A 9,567-nucleotide genomic window follows, 5' to 3' on the forward strand; every position below is an offset into this window, starting at 1 on the left:
ATTCGCTAAATATCATAGCAGATGGATGGCTTCTCGTTTCTTGAGAGGCACTGTGAGAACACAGCTACATCTCTGGAGACAAAAACCAGGCCCATACAGACAGAGAAGCAGTTTGACTGTCCTTGCAGTTTTGTATCGTTGTAGAAATAGCTTGCATAACCATAAAGCTATTTTGATGTTGTTCTCGACATGTATGATTGCACAAGGGCTCTCCACACAATCAAGAATACCATTGCATATTCAGGACTCCTAAGTGTGTTTTTGTGTGTGCACGTGTTTTCTCCTTTCAAGTCTTAGGGAAGAAATAGGATAGATCTATTGCTAATTCTGATTTATTACATATTAACAGCATTTTCTTACTCGAAAACAACATTCAGCAAAAATAAGTATTTTAAAATTAAGGTTAAACCCATTCAATCATGCATTCGTGTAGGTCTGAGGTAATGCTCCTTACATCAGTGTTATTTCATGTCTCTGACTTAATTTAGAGCAGAAAATAGGCCTCAGGTATTTTGGGGAAAAAATATAGTCAAAATTACTACTGCGCTGATCTTATAAAAAATCTTATTTCCATTCAAAGCTTCACTTGTATCAGTGTGGTGGTCTCCTGAGTAAAGCAGGTAGGCATTCACAGAGTAGGACCAGTCTTCTTCCCCTGTTCTTCCAGCCAGGAAAAAAATGAGTAAATAGAGAGCAGCATTACTATGTCATATCTTTATGCATGTAACTTGCTGTTTGTCTGTAGGGAAAAAAACCTCAAGCTTTCCTCTAAATTATCAGCAACATGTAGTTCAAAGGGAAGTTTATCTTAAAGGCCTCCCTACCCCAGTGGCCCTCCTGTCTGTTCTCTTCATACCACATTAGACTGAGGGTATATTCTACTACTTCCCCACCACATTCCTAATATGTAATATCTTCTCTTTCTGATATCCTTAACATGCATGCAGGCATGCTTGCCTGATTATTTCACATACTTATCTGTCCCTCACTATTTGTTTTTGACTGTCCTCTACCATTTCAATGAGTTTATCTTCGCAGCACACTTGAGCTTGTTTATTTATGTTTGAGTGAGAAGCTGAGACATAGTAAGTGATTTATATAGGATAAGTTTTAGCAGAGCACAAAACTGAATCCAGACATCTTATCTTCTGTACGAAGATCCTGACTACAGATTATACTTTCTGTTTTGAGGCTAGGAGAGCTGTTTCTGCTGGGGCCATGGGCAACAAAGCAGCTATGTGAAATAACACAACCATTTATTTTTCTTTGATGTCACCACCTTGGAATTACTACTTTCATCAACTTCAGGAGCTCTCAAATTGCTACCTAGAGAGTAAACATCTTGTTTTGAAGAAGAAAGAGAAATACTCGAGCTTCTCAAAACTAATGGGATTGCTAGGGCCCCAGTTTACATTTTTTATTTCATTTTTAAATTATGCCTTGGAGTTAGAGTTGAAATATTTATCATCTAGATCATATTTTAGTATGTAGTAGACCAAAATAGTACAAGAAAAATTAAATATAATGGGTAATGTTACCTGCTGCATGTCTTAATGAATTCTTACGCTTCTCTTAAGTTTAGTAAAACCTGCCCAGTGTCTCACAGTAAAAGCAGGTTACTTGACACAAGGAAGGACATTGTCACAGTAAAGTATGGAATGGCATCCACAGGTAGAGGACACATTTTTCAATGTGCATTACAATTGGAAATAAATTCATTCAAGTGCACCCACGTAGCAAGAAAAAAAAAATACAATAACGCAGCCCCAAGCAATTAAAAAATATGCTGTATGAATGAGCAGACAGGACAACCAGAGCAACAGTCCAAATATCTCCTTGGGATAAAAAACAAACGTGCATTTAACAGACAAGGTTAGAAGCACTGCTGGGAGATCCCCATAGGCCCCACACCAGCAAGTGTAATAGGACAGTCTGCCAGGGTAGGTCTGAGTGATCAAGCCCACAGCTAAATCAGTCTGACAGAGAGCTTGTTTCTGCTACCTGTAAGTGTCCAGTCTTTCCAGTGGTTTAAAGATTGTACTGCACACGGCAATTCCACAAGGAGACACACTGATAAGTCAGTGGTCTATTGTGAAGCACGTGCAGTCAGGTGTTACCAATACTATATGAATACGTTGGGTTCAGTCATGTTACTTTCTGAATTGCTTCAGCATAATGCCCTAAAAATTTTATCGTGGGTGCAAATTCCTTTCATTGTGCAAGGTGTCAAATGGGACCAAAGATGGTCATCTACACATGACACTGACTGAAGTGTTAGTACACAGTGGCATTCATTACACAGTTTCCTATAGGTGCCCAATAGCATTCTGATTTAATCATTCTTAAAAGGCTCATCTTCCTTATATATTACAATTTACACCGATAAATTTGCTTCTTTCGTGATATCCTTGCACAAAGATTTCTAGCCAAGCCATTAGCTGCTAGCTGCTATCCAGCTGCTGTGAAGCCTCAGTCACAAAGCAGAGCACACACACACACCTCGTGTCTGATCTGGGCATGCAGACAGCACACAATGACCTGAAGTGACAGCTCCACAACTGCTAGCCCAGTCACACTCTGTATTTCTGATCAGTCACAATGCGTGTCACATTCACAGGGTGCTACAGCAGGGTGCACACCAGCAGGGTCACTCGCTGCAGTCAGGTAGCACTGGTGGTGAAGTTTGTTGTTAGCTGGGTCACCTTTACGAAACTAAGGTACATCAAGCAATGTCATTAGTAGAAGTTTCTGTTGCTGAGCCTTCACACTTCCAGGCCTGTCTTTATGTGTGTTTTATTAGCACATAGCTTCCCTTCATATGGATTAGTAATAGCAGTTTTAAAACATTTTTTTCCTATTTTTCTAAAGGTCAACCAATCCCTATTCTCTATCCCTTCTGGCTATTTTGAGCTATGAGCACCTTTTCTCAGCACCTCCCGTCCTCGCATGGTGCCAAAGAATGAACATAGCACAAGATTTTTATGCAGCCAACTGATATTTTTGTACCAAAAAAGGCAGGACTTGCAGTCATCACATGAAATTTAATAAATTCCTAATGTTTTACGTGACTTTTTTTTTTTTTTTTTTTTTTAAGATAATCACTAGAATCTCTAAAGCTACTTTTCTTTTTTGTTACTGTAACATATGGTTTTGTGTATAAATGTTAACAGGCAGAGAATTCTGTTGCAGGGTGCCCTTGAGGATTAGAACAAACAGCAGGCCTCCCCCAGAGTACGTACTAAAAAATCAGCTGAGCTGCAAACTGGGGCAGATCAAAGCACTCATTGGAAGTTTATATTACTGTGTAATAAGCAAGATAAAATTCTTGAAATTGAAAACTCCATCATTTACATTATATAATAATAATAATAAAATAAAGTTGCTGATGCAATTCCTGTTGCTTACATAGAAGCAGTTTCTTCTGACCCTACATATTCAACAAAGCAAGCAAAGGTGGGTCCGAATACATTTCAGGGAAAAGGTAAATATTAATTGGCTGTCTGGTGCCATTGCATCATTTAGTAGTATTTATTAGCTTTCGCCACATATTCCTCCACATGTCCTACCAGACAAGCAATATTGATTTTTCTGTCTGCGTTCCAGTGAAGCTCATGAATAAATTCATATTGTTAACAAGAAGCGTGCTACAACTAGAATTGCCAATAACTGACTGTGCCATAACATCAATACCAAAAGAATATTTGTAAGCCACTCCAAACATGCTAAACACTCAACACAAAAGTAAGTTTTTATTTATTTATTTTTTGATAGTTGCTTTTTGTACTGGACACACATCTTGGAGATCCACAGCATTATGCAAGAAAATGAAGTGAAACTGTGTTTGAGAATAGGAGGTAATCTCAAGGAAGGAGTTTAACACAGTCCTCCAATCTCAGTCTAGATCGCAGAAGTCTTGAGAGGAAAAAAAAAAAAGAAAGGAACTATTCCAGTCCAGACACATGCTGAATCCTCTCTAATTCAGTCATCCACACTGACCTCCTGGGAAACCAGTGGTTCCTACACAGCAAACAAATTCAGCAGTTCATCTCTTCTGCGCTATAAAATAGCCCCATTTAGGATGAGAGGGAAAAGCTGTTATCCTGTCCAGTGTTTAACTATCAAAGATTTTTTTGAAGAAATGGAAGATACTGAAGGTAACAATCAGTTAAAGAAAAGTCTTTCCCAGACCATTAGCCAGTTTGCTAGTATGCTGGGACAGAACAAGTTTAGTAAATTATATTTAGCACAAAGTGAGTGATGTAGCTTGGAACAAGGTAGAAATGATAAAAATGCATCTTCAAGAGGGCATAAATCTGCCCATTGGCCTTTAAAAGAACACAATATAATAGTCATTGATGGAGAACTACATCAGAGAATCTCAGGACAGTAACAAGTTGTACCCTCCACGTGGGAGTTGCATGGAAGATAGGGATCATTTTGAACTTGAAAATTGGCCAAGTAATTCATCTATTCAAAATATAGTAAAGCTAACTCCAGAGACAGGGCTAGTGCCTACATTTATTGCTTTCCTAAGAATGCCTTTCTCTGCAATGAAAAGTGTCATGGTGGCTTCCTTATGTTAGTTCAGCAGTTCCCAGACCACTGCTGCATTCTGTACCCAGTAGCCCAGGATCCTCAACTCAGCTTGCACATAAACCTAAGACCTCAACAAGCTGGAGCTCAGCAACAGCTTTTTGACAAACACTGGATTTGAACAACAGGTCAACATCCATTAAGCATACAGCCTTATTCCTTACACATTATGGGGGCTTTTTACTCCAGAACGTTTTGATTCTTCACTGCCTACCAACAATGCATCTGAAGACAGCAGCTTTCTGGAGGATAATATCAGTAACAAAACTTCATATTCCAGTGGCAGCTCATTTGACAGGGAAAAGTTAAAAAAAATATGTAAAATAAATTAATCTAGCTCTTCATCTCGAGATTGTTCCAGCCCATCTTTTTTTCAGACAAGATTCTCTCACGATCTCTATATGGTTTATGTTTTGTGTGATCAGTTCCCATTCACTTTCCTGGTATGTACAAAATCAAAGACCAGAGCCTTCCATTAAACAAGCACAGAGGAAATAAAGAGGCTGCAGGCAGATCAAGAGAAACTTAAGCAACATGGAAGGTATATTTAATACATGTGTAAAGGTGGTTGGTTTTTTCATTATTATTAAAGCCATAGGATGACTTGATATTTGACTTGCTTTGTAAAGAAAGGGCACTGTTTTCCTCTACATTTGGAAGCATACTGAAATAAGTTAGTAGTTCTTCCATCTATGTCTCCATCCTTAACCTTCCAGCAGCTGTGACTTTTAGTAGGTTCTACTAGAGGCACTGAAAGCCATTCAGTGAGGAGATGATGTTTGCTGCCTGAGACTTCTACAAGTCACACACACACACTTGCTTTATTCCTAAATATTAATAAATATCACTGAAGCTTAAACCAAGCCTTCTTTGGCAATGACACGAGGGGGATTTGTGGGCTTTATTGTTACAGAGTTGGAGGTTAAAAAAAAAATAAAATAGATTCTTCATCATGACAGCATCCACCACAATCCACAAGCACGCTTTTTGAGCACTGGTATACATGGCTCATAACGCAGTCATAAAACTTGCCCTTTCTTTCCTTTATAAGGCTTCCCTTTGGGATAGATCCCATTTAACCAGTGCTGAGCCCTTTAAGCTCAACTTCTTTATGTATTCCAAACATAATCAGAAGCTCAAGTTTTAAGAGGCACAGCTTTGTTTGTCAAAGCTATTTTTAATTGTTTGCTGGTCCTATTTTCTATCTGTGGTCTAAATGCAGTAAAATCTTTGACTGCAGAGACTTTCAAATAAAGGCAGAATGAAGGAGCAATAGGTTTCCCTGCTGCTCATTGTAATCAACAAGCTGCTCACTCTGTCTCAAAAAACTGCTTAAGCAATTAGATTCAGAGATGCTATCAAGAAAAACATTTCTACTCTCAGCTTCACTGGAAATAAACCAACTGCCTATATTTTGAAGTTTGTCATCTATCCCAGGGGACATGGTAGACATCTAGACAGAAGCTTCAAAACTAAACTTTTATCCTTAAAAATTAAGGAAATTCAGAACTAAGGGACAACATGGACATCCAGAGATTTTTCCTATCTTGTGTTGGAGGGTTGTAAATATTCATCTTCCTGCTATGCCAACAGGAAGCCTCCCTTCTCTTGAGTTTCCTCCATCTCCTGCTGACCTTAGTTAGAGTTGGTAACAGTACCTGTTTTGTCCAAGAAGTTCAGGGGGTGGAAATGCCAGAAATGGGAGGAAAAAAAAATAAGAGTGCAGATTAGAAATAAACCAAAAGCTCTATGGGTAATCAGGTTTCATTTTATTCCTGTTTTCAGGCAAAAGACTTGTCCTTCTTTCCTAACACAAAACATTTAGGCGAACCAAACCACAGCTAGAAGAGGATGGGAAAAGGAAGAAGGATAAAACCACAAAACAAAAACACACAAACATTCTGCTGCTGACATTAATTAGAAGAGTCTGGTTTTCTGAGGCATTATATGTGTAGCATCTAGGGGTATTTGTAGGCAGTCAAAATTAAGGTCAGAGATGTAAATCCATGTGGTTTGAGTTTGAATGTGTGAAGTGATAGATTCACAAATTGCCTTTTTATTTTCAGATTTTTATTTTTACAGTATTAGCTAATCTAGAGTTCAATCCAAGTCTCAGTGTTTTTCGTTTAGAATTCTATTTATTAAACAGGAACCCAATCTGCTCATCAGATGGCACGCAAAGAGCACTAGTTGTTAATCAGTAAATACTTAACATGTTTTCATCCGTCAGTCATAAATAGAAAAGCATTAAAATGTTTTGTTACATAACATTACTTTTTTCCTGTTTAGTTAAAATTCATTCCAGTTAACCAAGAAATGAACTTTCCATGTACCACTGCAAATCTAGAAAGGTTTCTAGAAAGCAAGTCACTTTAGACAAACATTTAGAATGCATGCAGTGCCAACACAGGCAAGGGAGAAGAACATTCAGCAGAAGCATATGTCCTAACACTCTTTATAGGTGGAATTCAGACACACTAATTCTTCCTAAAGGACAGTGACTGTGTAATTCCCAGCAGCACATTGGATTGTGATTACATGGAAACAAAAACCAGATTTAGAGACTAAGGTTTTTCCTTTGCCCAGTTATCAGCTTTAAGGTACGCGTTAACTCTGAACTGTTGGATATTACACTTTCAGGATTTCTATCACGTGATGGTAACCTTAGTAAAATCTCTCCAAATCCTAGAATATTACTGAAAAGATATTGTCCATTATTCAACTGTAGACTTCACCAAGAACAGTTATCGATTGCTTCTGTTACGTCTTAATCATCTTCTGGCAGAAGATTCAGACAAGGAAGATCAATGTCATATTTGTCAAGTTGGTGGAGGTTCTACAAATCCACTGCTGAGGCCATGTGGTTGCGTGGGAAGCACGCAGTTTGTTTGGCAGGAACATCTAAAAGAAAGGCTCAAAGCTGAAGTAAAGTCAGGTGAGAGAGAGGAACCCACAAGATATTTGGTTGAACCCACAAACATTTGGTTGAGATACCTCACCAGATTTACCTCTTAATCTTGTTTAATTCCATTAGTACAGAGGAATGTGTCAAATCTTTAAATTTACTCAAAGGATAAATTTAACTCAAAGCTTGATCACCATGGCAGTGTTTTTCTTTAGCACAACAATTCTCAGTAAATTAACTGTAGATATTCATGTATTTGACAAGGCCACTGGTATGTAGCAAGCAGATCACCAAGACCAAAAACAATTTTCTAGCGCTTGGTTTTGATTAAAACAAGATCTTGATGTCAAGTGCTGAAAGATTTAATGAGCCAATCTACAGCAATTAGTAGTATCAGATGAACATCAAATTTTGTAGGGATCATAAACTGCACATGCAAGTCTAGCAGGTAAGAAATGTTTGAAAGACAAATCCATAAAGAGAGGTGAAATGTGTGAAGTGCTAGAAGAATGCAGATGGGGAGGGGAGAACAAATATTGGCAGGACAGATTGTAGCATTTGGGAAGGTGACTCCCAGCTAGAAGAGAGCTCTGTTAGCACTGCTGCATGAGCTTCGATTTCAGCCTGACTTCTGTCAGCACTCATTTTTTCCTACAAGTATTATTCTTGTTGTACTGGTTCCATTCTGAGCAGAAATTATCAGTGACATTATAAGCTAAACTTCCAGCAACCTAAATGCATGTTTTCACAATACAGGCTATATCTTTATTAAGAGACTGAAGGTAATCACAACACAGCTTGGTACCTTCTAAGATACATTCTACACTGTTTGTCAAGCACTTGGATGTATTCTGACTTCTGAAGTTCCTAAATGAATAGTGTAATTTCCAACTTACTTCTTGTAAGTAAGCACTTAAACGCAAAGAAAAAAAGCCACCAACAGATAGTAACCAAAGAATTAACCTCCAGAAAGGATGTAAGTGGGTCTATGACATATACACACACCCTAACCTGGTGTAGATGGTGTAAAATGCCGATCCTGTACGTGGGAAGATAATAGCTTGTGCCAGCTTTGTTTCTTCAGTCTTAAAAGGCAGATGATACATCAGTTGAATCCTGCATACTTGGTTCCTTGCCAGGCCTTGTTCATTTAGATTCCTGGCTTGCACCCAGCTTAGGGAAGTGAGTCACATTTCCCAAACCTTCCCTGAATCCTGTCCTCAGAATAATTGAAGTTTCCCCTCAGAGCTAGCTGACTGAATACAAGGAAGTGATCAGGTTCGGAGAGAGTTTCTTCGAGAGTCCGGGAGCCAGCAAGAGGTGGTATGTTAAGCAATGAAAGAACTAAGTGGCACAGTATCCCAAGAAGCACGTATGACAAGAAATCCACCTTAGGAGGCAGAGGTTTATGCGTCTGGTTGTTGAAGAGTAAGGGGAGGTTTTTTTGTTTTTTTTTGTTTTTTTTTTTTAAAAAAAAACATAAGCCCTCTGTGCACATAGAGAGCAGGGCTTTTTCCTCTAACAATTTTTAATTCCTCTAACATTTTTTTAATTCCACATAATCCTTCAGAAGAAAAGGGAAAGCAGGATCACTTTATAGAGTAGGAGTATATCCACTCATTTTATGGCACTCAAATGATATTCATTGTTGTCTTAAAAATAGGAAGGGAAGATGGCTAATAAACAATTCCAGGCACTCCTTGGCTCTATTGCTATTGATAAGACCTTCAACAGAAACTTGTGGATGAAGTCAATTACTCCATCTTACATCAGTACCATTCGTGATTCAGTTTTATTCCCTAAAAGCTGCGTATTTTATTGTTTAAAAGCAAACAAAAAATTCAGAGCAGTCACGCCACACAGAATTTAACAGAAGACTGTTCAGTTATCACCACTATTACATGTGCTTATAAAAAATCCATAGTTTCAAGTGATTCAGAATTCCAATACAAAGACAAAGATCTGTAGAAAATGGCTTTAAAGAAAGTAATAATAATAAAAAATGTCATTCTGGTTTTATAACAGGCACGACATAGTTTAAAGCTAAAGGCTTAATTTTTTGTCTTATT

Source organism: Anas platyrhynchos, chromosome 28, assembly GCF_047663525.1.
Source record: "Anas platyrhynchos isolate ZD024472 breed Pekin duck chromosome 28, IASCAAS_PekinDuck_T2T, whole genome shotgun sequence".
NCBI lineage: Eukaryota > Metazoa > Chordata > Aves > Anseriformes > Anatidae > Anas > Anas platyrhynchos.